At 35.5% G+C, this 16,393-nt stretch overlaps 1 long non-coding RNA gene across 1 annotated transcript in view; it reads left to right on the top strand.

Moving 5' to 3' along the window:
• Positions 1-419: 419 nt before the first annotated feature.
• Positions 420-16,393, top strand: part of LOC147840216 (uncharacterized) — an 81,976-nt gene continuing 66,002 nt past the window's right edge. The window contains exons 1-2 of the long non-coding RNA XR_015511185.1: positions 420-3,291; positions 3,404-4,602. This is a non-coding gene — a long non-coding RNA (uncharacterized LOC147840216). The remainder of the gene's footprint in view (positions 3,292-3,403; positions 4,603-16,393) is intronic.

Below are 16,393 nucleotides of genomic sequence, written 5' to 3'. Positions count from 1 at the left end.
ATTGCATTCAGTGTGATTGACCCCTTACACAGTTTATGTTTCACATTCAGGCAACAACATATTCAAAATGATCCCTTTTTACTATGAATCATGAAAATGACAAACTATGTTGTAGGACCCATACCAGGCCAGTAGAAGGCAATGTGTAAAGAAACAGTATGTTTCTGCACCTATGTGGTCCTTGTTGTTTTAGTTGTCAAGCACTCACTCATGCGTAAGCACAGAACACCTAAGTCTGATGTCATGTAACGCAGATTCCAGGTCCAAACACTTTATCAGAAGTCTTATCACTTTAAAAAAGTAAATCCAAATAACAATAAAATAACATAGCACATATATATTCACAATATGTCCTTATAAAGTAACTAACACATTTAGTAACGTTTTGTATTTTTAAAATTTTTTCATTTTATTTTTTTAAGTGACTACAGATTGTAATATCTAACTTTTTCCCAACAGGACTTTAAGGGATAATTCACCCAAAAAATGTTAAATGTTCTCAATATTTACTCACTTTCAAGTGCTTCCAAACCTGTGTTTCTATGCTCAGTTGAACAAAGAAAATATTTTGAAGAAAGCTGAAAACCTCTAACTTTAACATTTGACTTCCATAGTAGGAAAAACAAATATGAGAAAAGTCCATGGTAACAGGTTGCCAACGTTCTTCAAAATATCTTCTTCAAAGGCTTTAAAGCAGGGGTGTCCGAACTCGGTCCTGGAGGACCGGTGTCCTACATATTTTAGTTTCAACCCCAATTAAACACACCTAAACCAGCTAATTAAGCTCTTACTAGATGTACTAGAAACTTCCGGGCAGGGGTAAAGCAAGTTGGGGCTAAACTATGAAGGACACCGGCCCTCCAGGACTGAGTTTGGACATTCCTGCTTTAAAGGATGAGTAAATTACAACAATTTAAATTTGGCTGAACTATATATTTTAACAAGTGAATAAAGATGCAGAGTACTTTTTAGTACCCCAAAACACAGATGCTGTCTAAATAAATGACCAAAACACTGCAAAATTCCTTCAAGTCATCAGGATCTGTTTCCAGCCATGGAAAAATGATGATACTTTTAAATGTCAAAAACTGGAATGGAAACTCACACAGGCTGTTTCCACAAGTAATATATAAGACTGCATTGTGTCATCTCCAGAGATCAGTGGTAGGGCAGCCTCTTCTTCACCTGATGTGTCATAATCATTCAGCAGATGTGGATGAATGGCCACCCAGGACAGAAACCCGATCTTGACCCTAGGGGAGTAACATGGGTGGGACTGTGCAGGGGTCTTCATTCTGGAAGTCTGGCTTGGAGAGTTTGCAAGTTCTGCTTCACACACACACACATTCACTCGCATTGTGCTTTTCAGGACAAGAATGATGTATTCAGAAGCATGGAAAATCGCATCTTCTTATTAATAGTCTCTTGTTTAAGAACAAAAGGTTACAGCTTTAGATTTACATATTTAAAACTTTTTTTTTTTTGAAAGACATTCCAGTATCAGTTTGTTCCAATATCTGGTTAGCAAGACAACTGACTGGAATTATGGAGGAACAATTTAGGGCCAAACAAGAAGATGCAGTTTTCTAAGAATAGACTCATTGTCTATTCATATATTTTGTCACATTTTTACAGTAATTTATGATTTTCAAAATCTAAGGATAATAGAGAATATTACGATGTATTATAGGACGAATAAAGATAATAAATGTTATGCTCAAACTTTGCTCATAGTTTTGACAATTTTTTTAACTGTTCTGTCCTTATAATTTTACAGTTCTTAAGGACAAGACGAAGTATATTCACAGTTTTTCATAGTCTTTCTGTAGTTCAACACTCAAATCAATACACGTCATGTTTATTTATATAGTCCTTAATACACCCCTGCAGGCACAGGACTTCAAAATGACATCGTATTGGCGTTGTACCCCTACATACCCAATGTCATGGGGACGTTGAATTTTGTTTGGAAATGAAAATTGAACTCAACGTCAGAACGACATCATTGTCCAATGATCAACCTAAAATCAACAAAATATCAACGTCCAATCATGTTACACCTTGAATCTGTGTGAACATTACCACTATGACATCTGACAGACGCTATATTTTGGTCACTTTCCAAGATAATCTAAATCAAGTAAAATATCAATGCAATTTGACGTTGTTATTGGATGTCAAATTAACGTCCTTAGACACTGACTAGACCATGAATTTTGGTCACCTGACGTCATGATCTATATCTAACCTAATATTAACTTCTTATGATGTTGTTAAAGTAACTTAGCAGTTTTAAACTTGAAAATAATGGTGTTTGTGTTTTTTTTTTTTTTTTTTTAATTAGCGTTAAGGTGAAGAATTCCGTCATCACCACAGACTAATGCTTTGCTGAACGTTTGCTTTGGCAAACTGATTCAAACTCTAAAAACAAATTCCAGTGAACTTTCTTTCGGTATGATTTTGTTTGAAATTATTCTGAAGTATAGTCTAGTAAAGCCACAGTTATATATAAATAATGCTGTTTAATACAATAGATCAAAATTTCAAAGTGATGCACATTGTTTTTGAGAATAACATCGTCTTCTTTCTTACCCTTGTGCCTTTTAGAAACAGATATAGACCATAGGAATAGTTGTCTGGCGGGATGAAAAGCATTTCTGGTGGAGTGTGTATGCACTTTCTTGTATATTCTATTGTGGGCTGATGGCTGGGGATTACCCATCATTTCTGCACAGCTGTGGAGGAGCCGGACAGGAACAGGAATGAACTATGGACATTGGTCAGATTTATCAAAATGAAGGCAAGAAGACTTCAAAGCCTCAGTCACAAACTCCCACCTCTTTGCTGGCCAACGACTGCACACCCTTCCCATGATAACTTTTAAATTCTGCTGACTGTGTTCTGTACTTATACACAAGTCTTTCATTTTATTATTACATTTAAAACCTCCAACAAGGGTGTAATCAACCCTTGAGCTTGCATTTGATTCTGTGGAAGGAGACGTACAATGCCTGAGAGAGCTCAAATGTGGTAAAGAAAACATATACAAATAGAAAAAACGGCAACAAATTGCCTTCAAAAAACCTTCATCAATTTGATAATACAGGCATGCAAATTCTCACAACATGTGAGAATTCAGAAACATGCAACAGAACACAACAGAAATTTCTTGGCAAGGATCTGTACAATAAAAAATAGCTCTCAAATTTCTGACAATACGCAGGAACCAGCTGGGTTTTTTTTGTCATATCTTCTCTAGGCCGCTTTAAGCTCACAGCCACATTAGCCAGAGCTAACTGTGCCAAACATTTGCCAAAAGTAGCCCACATTTGTTTTAAGATAATTGGGCCACATTTTCCAAATCTTCTCTGGGCCACTATAGGCTAATGGCTGCATTAGCCAGAGATTACTGTACCAAATATTTGCCAAAAGTGGCCCACATATTTCTCAAGATAACTGGGCCACAGTTGCCAAACTGTGGCCCATATTTGTCCTTCATCATTTTGGGCCAAATTTATAATTTTCCACTTAGGCAACATTAGGCTCACATTTATATTACATTTTGCCGTAAGTGCCAAATATTTTGCCTTAAATGGCCCGTATATTCATTTGAATCTTAGGCCCCCTTTTGCCATGTTACATGTCTTCAGGCTCACATTCATTTTGTCTGGGCCGAAGGAATACCACCAGTGCCGCATAACTGCCTAAAGTGGCCCACATTCGTATGCTATCTGAGCAGTCTACCCATCTTCTGATGGCTACTTCCGGCAGGATAACGTGCCATGACATAAAGCGTGAATCATCTCATACTGGTTTCTTGAACATGACAATGAGTTCACTGTTCTCAAATAGCCTCCACAGCCAGAATTCAATCCAATTGGGGTGCTCAATCCTGTTCCTGGAGATCTACCTTTCTACAGATTTCAGTTGCTACCCATATCAAACACACCTGCCTGCAATTATCAAGTGGTGTTCAGGTCCTAATTAATTGGTTCAGGTGTGTTTGATATGGGTAGCAACTGAAATCTGCAGGAAGGTAGACCCCTAGGAACAGGATTTAACACCTCTGCAATAGAGCACCTCTGGAAAGTAGTGGAATGGGAGATTTGCTTCAAGGATGTGCAGCCAACAAATCTGCAGCAACTGAGGTATACTATCATGTCAATATGGAACAAAATCTCTTTAGGAACATGTCCAGTACCTTGTTGAATCTATGCCACAAAGGATGAAGGCAGTTCGGAAGGCAAAAGTGAGTCCCACCCTGTACTAGTAAGATGTACCTAATAAAATGTCCAGTGACAGTTTTACTCATAATGATGGGTTGTGGCTGGAAGAGCACTGGCTGTGTAAAACATATGCCAGAGTATTTGGTGGTTCATTCCACACTGGCGACTCCTGATAAAGCGGGCAATAGATGTGTCACAAAATAAAATTAATCTTAAAAAACTTAATTAAAAAATCATTTTAAATTGCTAAACTATAATAATCTTGGTGTTTAAAAACAATTCCTATCTTTTGGAAAACCACTAAAGCTGTTTATGCTCATTTTTTTTCTTTAATGTTTTTAATGTAGCAGCTTTAGAATTTATACACATCTTCTGAGTTTCTTTATTTTATTTATTTATTTTTTTCATTTTGATATTCCTACATGTGCATTTGAATAGTTCAATGCTTGTTTAAATGTCAACAGTCATGTTGTGAGCAGGAGGGAATGTCAGTTTGATTTGAGTAAAGGAACATGACTTTAAGGCCACATCTCTACACATACTGTATGAGTCTACTTTTCCCACTCAGTCTGTAAGAATGGATTTCCTGCCGTAAAATAAAGAGTGATTGAGCTGCTCATGCCACATGCTGCGTCTTAGTAGTTTTACCCCTTCCTGCAGCACAGCTAAGTTACAGCAACCTACAGTATCACAACCACCTTCTGTCCCACTCACTCTCACTTACACACACTCTAGGAAAATAAACACTAAGACTGACCTAAAAACAAACATTCTTTCTGAGATTTCACTCATGCGGTTTTTATTTACAGAAAAAGGGGGAAGTAGCAAAGGAAGTCATATTATAAAGCATGCATATGTGACCATGGTTTAGTGTTGCTATTGGCTTATCAGCTGCTAGATCATTACAGTATCAGGTCATCTCTGCCAGAAGCGCATTTAACTGGCTCCAGAAGCACCACTGAATGCGTGCTTAATTATTGTGCCAGCTGCTGCAAAGGAACGTTTTCTTTATGCTGGAGAAGATCCCTGCATCTGGACACGTGGTTGGAGACTTGGATCGGGGACTGGAGACTTAAAGCTTGGCCTTGTTTCATGCTATAAAAAAAAAATGAAAGATTTAGCACTGGACTATCAAAATTTACAGTTAACAAATGAACTGTTGTTAAATGTATTTTTGAGCACACTTCTGTTAAAGGAGCTGTTCATTAAAAAAAATGCACATTTCTGAATTATTTACACAGCTGTTGCCATCTAAGCCAAATAGAAATTTACACTTTGGAGCAAAACCTTGCAGGATTTTTCACTAGTTAATGCACTGCACAAGACTTTTAAGTAATTCACAAAACCTCTGCTGACAAATCTAGATGTTTCTTATGTAAAATGTTCAGTCATTATTTTAGAAATAAATATGTATTTTTATGTTTTGTGAGATTGCAGTTCACTAGAGCGGGGGTTCTCTACCTTTTTCACTTTGGGGCCCACCTCCTTCTCCAAAATTTTTTTTTGAAGGGCCACGTCTGACATTTTTTCTCAAATTGATTGTTTAGAGAAAATGCTTATTTCAAACCTTAATTTTTAGCGAAGCATTTCTTTTGCTTATACTATTATTATCTTATTTTTCTACAGCATTTTATCTAAAAACATATGAAACTTGTACAGGACAGCATGACAAAAATGCTGCTGCTTTGCTTTGGGCTGACTACTATTCTTTTATTGATCACATCCATTAAAAAAAGTAAAATACAGTGAAAACACTCAGAGTCTGTTGAAACACATCGATCTAAAGACAGTTGGGTTTTTAGAATATTATAGGTCCGTTATAAAACAAACTTCTAATTTGGACAACTATGCTGATATTTTAAAGAGTTCACACAAAGAGAGGACGCATAGTTGAATCAATGGAGATGTGCGACTCTGATATGAGTCGACGTGAGGCACATGCAAACTTATAAATCTAATCATCATTAACTTTACATTTGCTTTACATTTGCAATTTGCTTTATATAGCTGAGCATGTAATCCTAGTTGACGTGCAGTGGTTGAAAGCGCAGCCACAATTAAGTCATCATCAGCTGAAACTGCATTATTTTAGGTGTCAGCTCTGCCCCTATATTTCAAGCTCCTCTACATTTTTGGATTGTTGGGTTTAGTAAATGCATGCATTTTATTTCTTTTGCTGGAGACACAGAATTTGCAAAAGGACAATACTGCAAGATATACAAACAGAAAAGAATTATAATAAAAATCTTATTATAGGATCTTCTGCATTTGGCCACAAGTTCTCATCCACATCACACCTGATATCTTCTCTGGCCCTGCACGGTAACCATGGCTCTTTGACCTATTATGTTTCTCTCACTACAATGTCTTTTCGCAGAGTTGAAGCCACCTTTGTCAACATAGATCATTTCATGTGAGACTTGATTGGCCTCCAACTCCATGACTCTAGTAATTAGACACAGTGTATCTAAGTACTGTACTGTATATTTACTGTATGTACTAATAAACTCCAGGTTTATAGAGTTTAAAACCCACTGTGTATAGTACAGTAATGACTGTATTGCATAACCTTACCTGGACATATTGGTAATGGAGTTCTTTGATGCGCTCACTGTTCCTTTTATGTGATTGGAAAAACCTCAACACATGAGTGTGGTTTATAGACGGGAATCAACTGTGATATATAAATAAAACATACATAACTGCAATAAGCTGTTTCTCAGTGACTAAATACAGGGAATAAAATACAGGGAATATATTTGTGTTTCAATTCACAATATGAACAACTGTTTACTTTGACTTTAGCCTTTATAAGTTCTGTTTAGATCATTATCTAAACAGATAATCATGTCATATCATATCATGTTATCTGTTCTGACATGCAGTGTGAAAGCATTTGTAAATTAGGCTGTAAAATTACAGCTTGTGTGTAAAAGAAGTTCAAGCATTTGAAATTGGTGTTGACTATGCATTTTGTATCAAAGCAACAAGAAATGTGTTAGTTGTATAGCCTTCAAAGACGGATGCTGTGCTAACCATGTTAAGAGTTTGGGATGTTAAATGTAATAAAAAAAACTGTCATGGCAATTGGGAAAAACTGTAAAGTCAGGAAATTTCTGTTTTGATTCAGAAGGGCACATTTTTGTCAGACGGCTCACCGGTCAGGTATACATTCACGTTAAAATATCAAGGTGAAAGTCATCATAGGTTGCATAGAATAGACCCAGCTCCCAACCCAACTTTGAAAATGGATTAACGGCAAAATATATATATTTTTTATTGTGCAATAAGAGTCTTGTGTTAACGCCGATAACGGCCCACCACAAAAAAAAAAAATTAATAAAAAATTAAAATAAATAAATAAATAAATAAATAAAATTCAGGAAATAACTCAAAAACTGATTTGATTCTATTTTTTTTCTTTTCTTTTTTTTACATTCTGCTATGGTGCTAACCACTGAGCCACCGTACCGCCCAAAAATTTAATTACTTATTCATTTTCTTTTCGGCTTAGTCCTTTATTAATCCGGGGTTGCCACAGCAGAATGAACCGCCAACTTATCCAGCACATTTTTACGCAGCATGTTTTTTTTCGCAGCAACCCATCCCTGGGAAACCCATCCACAAACACTCATTCACACTCAAACACTATGGACAATTTAGCCTACCCAATTCACCTGCATTGAATGTCTTTGGACTGTGGTGGAAACCAGAGCACCCTGAGGACACCCACACGAACGGAGGGAGAACACGCAAATTCCACACAGAATTGTTAACTGACCCAGCCGAGGCTCTAACCAGCGACCTTCTTGCTGTGAGGCAACAGCACCAAAATTATATTATATTATATTATATTATATTATATTATATTATATTATATTATATTAAATTATATTATATTATATTATATTATATTATTTTATTTTATATTATATTGTTTGCTTTTCAAATTTATGAGATGTTGTTGTTAAATTGGTGTCATTTTTTTTTTTTTTGGTGAACCAAGGATTGTATTTTACCACATTTATAGTGTTATAAACACTATAAATAAAACAACACTGATATGTCTACTTTATGTGCATGTATTTGCAAGTTGTGATTTTAGCAAATAACTAAACTGACTTCAATATCTATATCATTTATCATTCTTGTTTTTTAAAATTATGCCAATTAATTATTAAATTATTAGCCCCTATTAATACTAATCAAAAAGCATTAGGGCACATTTCTCTAAATGTTTCAACATTCCCTGTACACAAACCTACGCTAAAACTTCAAACACAGCCTAACATTAAAAGTAACAGTTTCTTCACTGAGCCATCTGAGGTTTGGTTGTTTCTTCTGTTTATAAGTTGTGGGTTTTAAAAAAGTAAGCTATAGCCTACACTATGATAAAACAAGCATAATCTTTCAGGTCAGAGCTGGCTATAAAACTGCCAGTGATCTGAAGACAAACGGTGAAGGACTGTCATATAAATCCAGGTAGGATGTGATGCAGCGAGTGTGTGATCTTCAGTGGTGTTGCTCCGAGTGTTCAGGGTCAGAGGAAACCTGGTTTAGACTACAGAGAGAAGACTAAACACAGGATATGAGAAGAACGTGCAGCTCCCACTGCTTGGCAGATTATACTACAGTGACTCAGATACACAAGTGCTGCCCTTAAAACACTGAGACAATCCTTTTTGAATGGAGATATGAAAATATGATGGGACTGGTTTCATGTGAATTATTAGTCATGCAATATGATGAGAAAGCAAACTCAGATTTCATATTAGCCAGAGGCAACTGGAGAAGTTTGATATTGCAATACTGTAATTACAGTACTATTACTGATTACTATATATTAACTATATGTGCTTATGGCTGATGGTTGGCTGTTTTAAATACAAATATGTGTGCTTAAATTTGAAAGTACCAAAAATGTAAGGTTACTGCTGGTGATAGGGTTAGGTTTGAAGGTAGTTTCACGGTTATTACCCAGTAGTTTTGGTAATTACTATAACAAGTATGTTGTATGTACATATGGAGCAGGACTAAAATGCTGCCAGGTTTAGATTTAATGTTGTAACCATACACATTTACTGTTATTAGTAACTACATCATTTTAAAACAAAGGGTTTTATCATTAATACATTATATTTTATTTATGATAATGAATATAATTAATGTTTTAATGTTGTTAAAATGTAATTTACATTTAATATATAATTAAGCCATATAACCAAATGAATAAAATATATAAAAACAATAAATATATACAAATAATAAATTATACTGTTTATGAAATTATCATGCTAAGATATATTTATTTAGAAATATAAAAAAGCATGCTAACATACGGCAACAAACTAAAGTTGTTGGCTGGGTCAATTGGCGTTTCTTTGTGGAGCTTGCATGTTCTCCCCGTATTTGCTTGGGTTTCATCAGGGTGCTCTGGTTTTCCTCATAGTTCAAATACATGTGGTATAGGTGAATTTTATAAGCTAAATTGACCGTAGTGAGTTTGTGCAAGAGTGTGTGGGTGTTTCCCAGTGTTGGGTTGCGGCTGGAAGGGCATCCACAGTGAAAACATGTGCTGGATAAGTTGACGATTCATTCCGCTGTGGCGACCCCAGATCAATAAAGAGACTAAGCCAAAAAGAAAATGAATGTATAATGGATATATAATAACATAAATAAAGCAAAATAAAATAAATATGTTATTTAGTTTATTGTCAGAACGATCAACAAAGGCATTGAGAATACTGTGCAAGTGGACAAACAAATATATACATATATACAAACATACAAAAGAAACAAGAGAATTGGCAACTAAATGAGACTTGGTGATAATTACAATCAGTAACTAACAAAAATATCACGGATTGTGGGGTGAGGAAAGGAACAAGGTGTAACCACGGGGAGTAACACCAAAACAGAAGGTAGGATCCAATATGCAGGTTTATTCACAGTCAGGCAAGCAGTGGTCAATACGGGAGCAAACAGGTGTGTGAGGACAATCCAGAATCGTAGTCAATTTACCAAGCAAGAGGTCGAAAGGCAGGCGGCAGACAAGGATAACTAAATAAACAAGGCTAGGTTCAAAACACAGGAAAACAAGACAAGGAAAACGCGTTGTAATGCTACTTTACAGTGAACAAGACTCGGCAACATGTGTGTGGAACAAAGGGGTATAAATAGTCCAAACAATCATTGTGTAAGTGGCTTCAGCTGTGAGAGTGCAATCAGTGTTGATCTGGAACCGGTTGTGTGTGTGTGTGTGTGTGTGGCATGACTGGGTGTTGTAGTCAATAACATGGCAGATATGTAGTTCTATGAGTGTGAATGTTTGTGTGTGAATGTTTACCAGCGACATCTGGTGGTTGTTCGCTGGTGAACATGACACAAGGACTCAAATGCAAGCAAATAATGGGTATTTATTCATAAAAATAAAAATAAAAGGCAAAACAAACTACACCGAGGGGGAAAACTTTAACAAAACAAATCAACAAGCATACTAGACTGGGCAGGCTGGCAGGAATCAGGACTGGAGAACAGGACAAGGCAGGAAATGACAACATAGGACGACGGACTGGCACAGGACAGCAAACATGAGGAGAATTTAGGCAGAAGTAATAGATGAACATTTCTAACTAATAATGGATTACCAAGGAGGGTGGGACTAGACAATAGACGGGAGGACACATGACACAAAGAGCCAACACCAGCCATGTGCTCACATAAAACGAGACTAGAACACGCAGCCAATGAGAGAACTCATTAACCGCGTGTTCATGACAACACAAGCACACAGAGCATGTAAACATGCATCACGTGTTAAACACAACACCAACACAAGACACGAGAACACGATGAATGAAAACACTCACACAAGCAGCGAGCATGTTTCATTCTTGCGCTGACCGAAACCAAAACCAACTAGACTGAGATGCTGGGAATGAAACACCACACTGCAAACAAACGAACGTAAGCACCCAGACGAGAGCGCGTAATTGCAAACACGCACAGACCTAAGGTTGCAAGTTGTGTCATTACAAACATAGTTTGTTGATTTGGTGTTTCCCAAAAGTATCGTTCCAATGAATATTCGCAAACTTGTACACTTGCGAGTACACCTCTGGAGCTGTAGTTAGAAACATAGTTCCTGGCTGTGTTTTATTCTCACTCCTCCCCTATGGCCTATTAATTTAGAACATTCTAAAATTTAAACTTGGAATGATTTTTTATTATTTTTTTAAAAGCATTAAGTTCATCTCTGTAAGGTGTAATTTACTTTCAAAGTATTTTTACAGTTCAGTTTAATGATCTTCATGTTTACAATTGTGCTCCCTTCACAGTGCACTTTGAAAACATTGATGTCACTTTAAATACAGCCGTGCCTTATGACAAAAGCTATGGGTGACCTAATATTTATAAGCAGAATAAATGTTATTTCTCCAAAGCTTAAACCAAGCATACATTAATGCTTTATTATACTGCATATGACATGGGCCTGTTGGTTAAAACATTTCTGCAGTGGTTTGCATGTGTCAAATTGTAAAAGCAGACTTTAAAAAAAATTATAATAATAAATCCTACTCAATAATAATAATAATCATTATCATCATTCATATTATTCATATTAATATTAAAGTATGAGCATCATTATGGACATTTTACGTTAGAACTAGAGTGGTTAAAACGATGGATCTGCGACAGAGAAAATACAGAAACTCGTCACTTCATCGTTCTTTACCCAAGCGATGCATAGTATTATTATAGTTTAGCCGTGAATTATGTCGTCGTTTTTGATCGCACCCCTGGTTGTTAGAGGTACTGTATATTTATCCAGTCCATCTGATTTTGAAAAAAATATATTGTAAAATACACTATATTATTATATAAAAATATATATAATATTAAAATTTGAATTAAAGGGGACACTGTTACACTTTGCTGCAAAACACCCAGTAAAATACCACATCCATTATTTACAGTTTACTACTGTAACTTACTCCATATTAGGAATTTTCTATTTTCTACTGTAATCAAAGTAGTCAAGTACTCCTACTGTAGTTGAAGACAAAAATGAGACAGTTAATAAAAAATATTAATTAACATGTTGTATCAACAATAACGATATCAATGAATGAAAATGACTTTTGCAAACTATTTAAAATGGATATAATTACAATGAATAATAATAAAAAAACTGTTGTACATGATCTTGTCACTTGATTGGCATTTATTACATTATAAAGGTTTTGTTCTGCCAGTGTAAAATGTAAATAAATTAGAGTAAAAGTACTGTAAAAATGTCATTTTGTAAAATGAAAAAGTGCTAAAGCATATTTTACAATAAAAAGAAAGTTGTGGTAAGGCTATTTTACTGTAAATGGAAAATGCGGTAGGGCCCTGCTACTGTAAAACACATTTACAGGTTAGTTACTGTAAATGGGCAGGGTGCAGTAAATTGCTGGCACCAATGCTGCCAAGAGGTTACTGCAAAAATACAATAAAATGTCCAACAGTGTACAAATCTTGGAAAAAGGCTCTTAACACACAGGACACTTTTAAAACTCCAAAAACTAAACTGTGCTTTGGTGGTCCAACCACAAGAAGTACAATACTATATCTTGCATAGTTTGATTATACATCCAGACCCTGCATTACTCAGTATGAAGTAAGCCTAGCAATAAAATTGCTATCACACAGTGAGCCAAACTATGAAGAAGAAAAAGTTGAAAAAATGATGGCATTGTTAGTCACACTGGCCAGATGTTTCACCCTGGTTTCAGTCAGTACTTTGACTCTCAGTTGCCTCTGGATCTTCAAACAGCAAATGAATGGTGCACACATCACAAACAACAAACCACATCTGTGGCTTCAGCAGGAGAAAGCAAAACAAACACTCATGATTTGGCACAGACAAAATCAAAGTCATGAGTGACGCTGCTGAATGCTGCCGAGGACACATATACAAATATTTGAAGTAGAAATAACATGAGTGTGCTTACTGACGATATTCGTAAATTTCCTGTCAACCCACATTCATTTTAGACAATAGTAAAAAGACAAAGCAGGTACACTGAAAAACTTTCTACAAAATTTTGGAGTAAACAATTTTTATTATGTTAATAGAGCTTTACATGTTTATTGTTTGATATGTGCTTATGACGTGGGTCTCTCTACTCGTCACAATACTCATCACAATTCATTTGAAATATAGAAAATTGTTTGCATAAACATCACATTCATTTAAATCTTTGCAAAAAATAAAAAATAAATAAAATAAAAAGCGCATAGCGCAAAAGCATTAAGGGCATGTCAGAATCCACTTCTATTATTTTAACAACGGAAAAAATTGCATTGCGCCGCTGCGCATGGTCTACCAAGGTTGAACTTATTTTCTTAATGAGTTATAGGTGTGTTTTGAGATTAAACCAATCAGAGTCTCATCTCCCATTCCTTTTAAGAGACTTTTGCGTCACGCCATAGCGCATTTGCTATTTACATGGCGGACTTTGTAAGTGTAAAAACTTGAGCGCTTCACCAGCGAGAAAACAGTTAAACAGAGCATTTGCAGAACCGAGAATGAACCTCCTCATTCTTTACTTTCACTTTACTCTCTTGGATAAGGAAATTGTGTTGTAAGCACAGACATCCATTAGCCTATAAATGATTAAGTTTGTTTGTTAAGCACAAAGATTTGTTTTAAAACTATTTCTAAATTCATTTCTAGTTTTCAGCAAATGAATAAATTAACAATAAATGAAGTGTGGTCAAAAAACAGTTATTTCTAAATACACATGCTGTGTGCCACATGTTCTAAAACATGACAGGTGGGCAAATCTAAGCTTGTTTTTAATAAAACAAATATTAACATGCATATAATAAATAATACTTCTACTAATAATAACATTATACAAAAGCAAATTGTCATGAATAAACAGAAAAAAAACAAGTTAAAGAAGGCATAAAAGCATTGTTTTTATATTTATATAAAAACAATAGAAAAATAGGCTAGAATAGGCTAGAAAAAAATGTAATATTTATTTCCTTTAATTATTTTTCATTTGTAAAGATATGTGTGTATTGCTGTACATCCTGTGTGTAATAAGCAATGTTTAAGTGTGTCACACAACTGACGCACTCTACGGTGGACATCCTCTTAGCTGGTCTATCGTGCAGTCTATTTTAGTTCCTCAAAATAGCAACGTGCCAGCAATGCGCCTTAACACACCTCCTTTTTTGGACCAGAGCGCCTATGGACGCACATATGAGCGCAAATGCATTTGCTATGTAAACAGTGTGGTGCGAAACGTCAAAATGACTAAACTAGCAAACAACAATTGCGTCGCGCCTTGCGCTGCATTGCGCCGGTTGTATGATGGGGCCCTGAGTGTTATCAAGTGGGGGCGACACTGTGGCTCAGGGGTTAGCACTGTTGCCTCACAGCAAGAGGGTCGGTGGTTCGAGTGCCGGCTGGGCTAGTTGGCATTTCTGTGTGAAGTTTGCATGTTCTCCCCATGTTGGCGTGGATTTCCTCCGGGTGCTCTGGTTTCCCCCGCAGTCCAAGACATGTACTATATGTGAATTGAATAAACTGAATTTGCCATAGTGTATGAGTATGTGTGTGAATGAGTGTGTATATATATGTTTCCGAGTATTGGGTTGCAGCTGGAAGGGCATCTGCTAGATAAAACGGTTCAAGTTGGTGGTTCATTTGGCTCTGGCAACCCCTAATAAATAATGGGACTAAGCTGAAGAAAATTAATGAATATTATATTATATTATATTATATTATATTATATTATATTTTTTTAAATTATATTATATTATATTATATTATATTATATTATATTATATTATATTATATTATATTCTTCCTTATAGAGTCAGATATATAAATGTGCTGGTTACTCTGAATCTTTTTCTGCTAGTTAGTATTTGAGTAATCTACTTAATTTCGCTGTTGGGTTTTAAAGTGTACCTGCATGTCTTTAATTTACCCTTAGATAGCTGAAGTCCCAAGGGAAACCTTAGAGGTTTATACAATAATTGTACAGATGGAGGCTTTCCTTTAGAAGGGTTAAGGGCTTCACCTGGGCATCTCCAGTGCTCGAGGCCTCTCCATCTGTGCTCGGTTTTTACCGTAGTTACTTACAGTAATAGCTCTGCAAGGAAATTACGATGATTGCCTTTAATTTCAATGTAGGTCCACTTCACATGTGAGCTTATGAGGATTTCTTTTATAATTACAGAGCTGTTGAAGGACGGATGAATAACTTTTCTGCTCTGCCACAGGGCAATTGAACCTGACGAACAACCTCGTCTCAAAACCTCTTCACTTTCGTACAATGTTCAATTCACATACATTTATTTTGTCTTTCAAGCTAATTGTGCATTTAATCTCGTTATGTTGCCAGTAAATAAACATTACAAACCATTTGCTGAATGATTAACATTTGACCAAAGCCGAAACTATTTCACGGTCAGTTTGATTGCTTTAAAATGAATTATTATAATAGAACTGCTATTAAAACAACAACCACAATGACTGCTAATACCACCACCACTAATAGGTTTATTATATATAAAATGTATTATTATATTAAAATGATAATATGTATAATTAATAAATATACTATAACCACAAACAAACAAATAAACAAACAAATAAATAAATAACAAATAAATAAATAAATAAATAAATAAATAAATAAATAAATAAATAAATAAATAAATAAATAAATAAATAAATAAATAAATAAATAAATAGAAGTCAGTTAGTTAATAGAGTATATGAGATATTATTGCATTAATTCTCTCCCTACGTTACCCTGATTCACCACGGGAACCACGGGAAGGTTATAAAAGAGATTTATAACTAGACTTGTCGGTACGCATATAAAAGAGATTTATACCTTGACCTGTCGGCTCTGATTTCATGGGAAATGTCACTTTGACATCATTTGTCTGTGTGGTTCCGTCACATCCGTAAACAGAAAGAAGACCCAGCTATATGGCAACTCCGGACAGCTGAGGATGCAATTGCTTGGGAGGAAAGCATTCCAAGCTGTGTGTAAATGTGTCTGCATGTGGAGTCTCATGTCTGTATGGCAAGCAAACACTGATTTTCAGTTACTTTTTGTAAAAACACTATTTTTTTTTAATTTTGATTGTGA

This window comes from Danio rerio, chromosome 16 (genome assembly GCF_052040795.2).
Source record: "Danio rerio strain M-AB ecotype USA chromosome 16, GRCz13ab, whole genome shotgun sequence".
Taxonomy (NCBI): domain Eukaryota; kingdom Metazoa; phylum Chordata; class Actinopteri; order Cypriniformes; family Danionidae; genus Danio; species Danio rerio.
The sequence above is the reverse complement of the archived record's forward strand: the minus strand, read 5'-3'. Positions and strand labels throughout refer to the sequence as shown.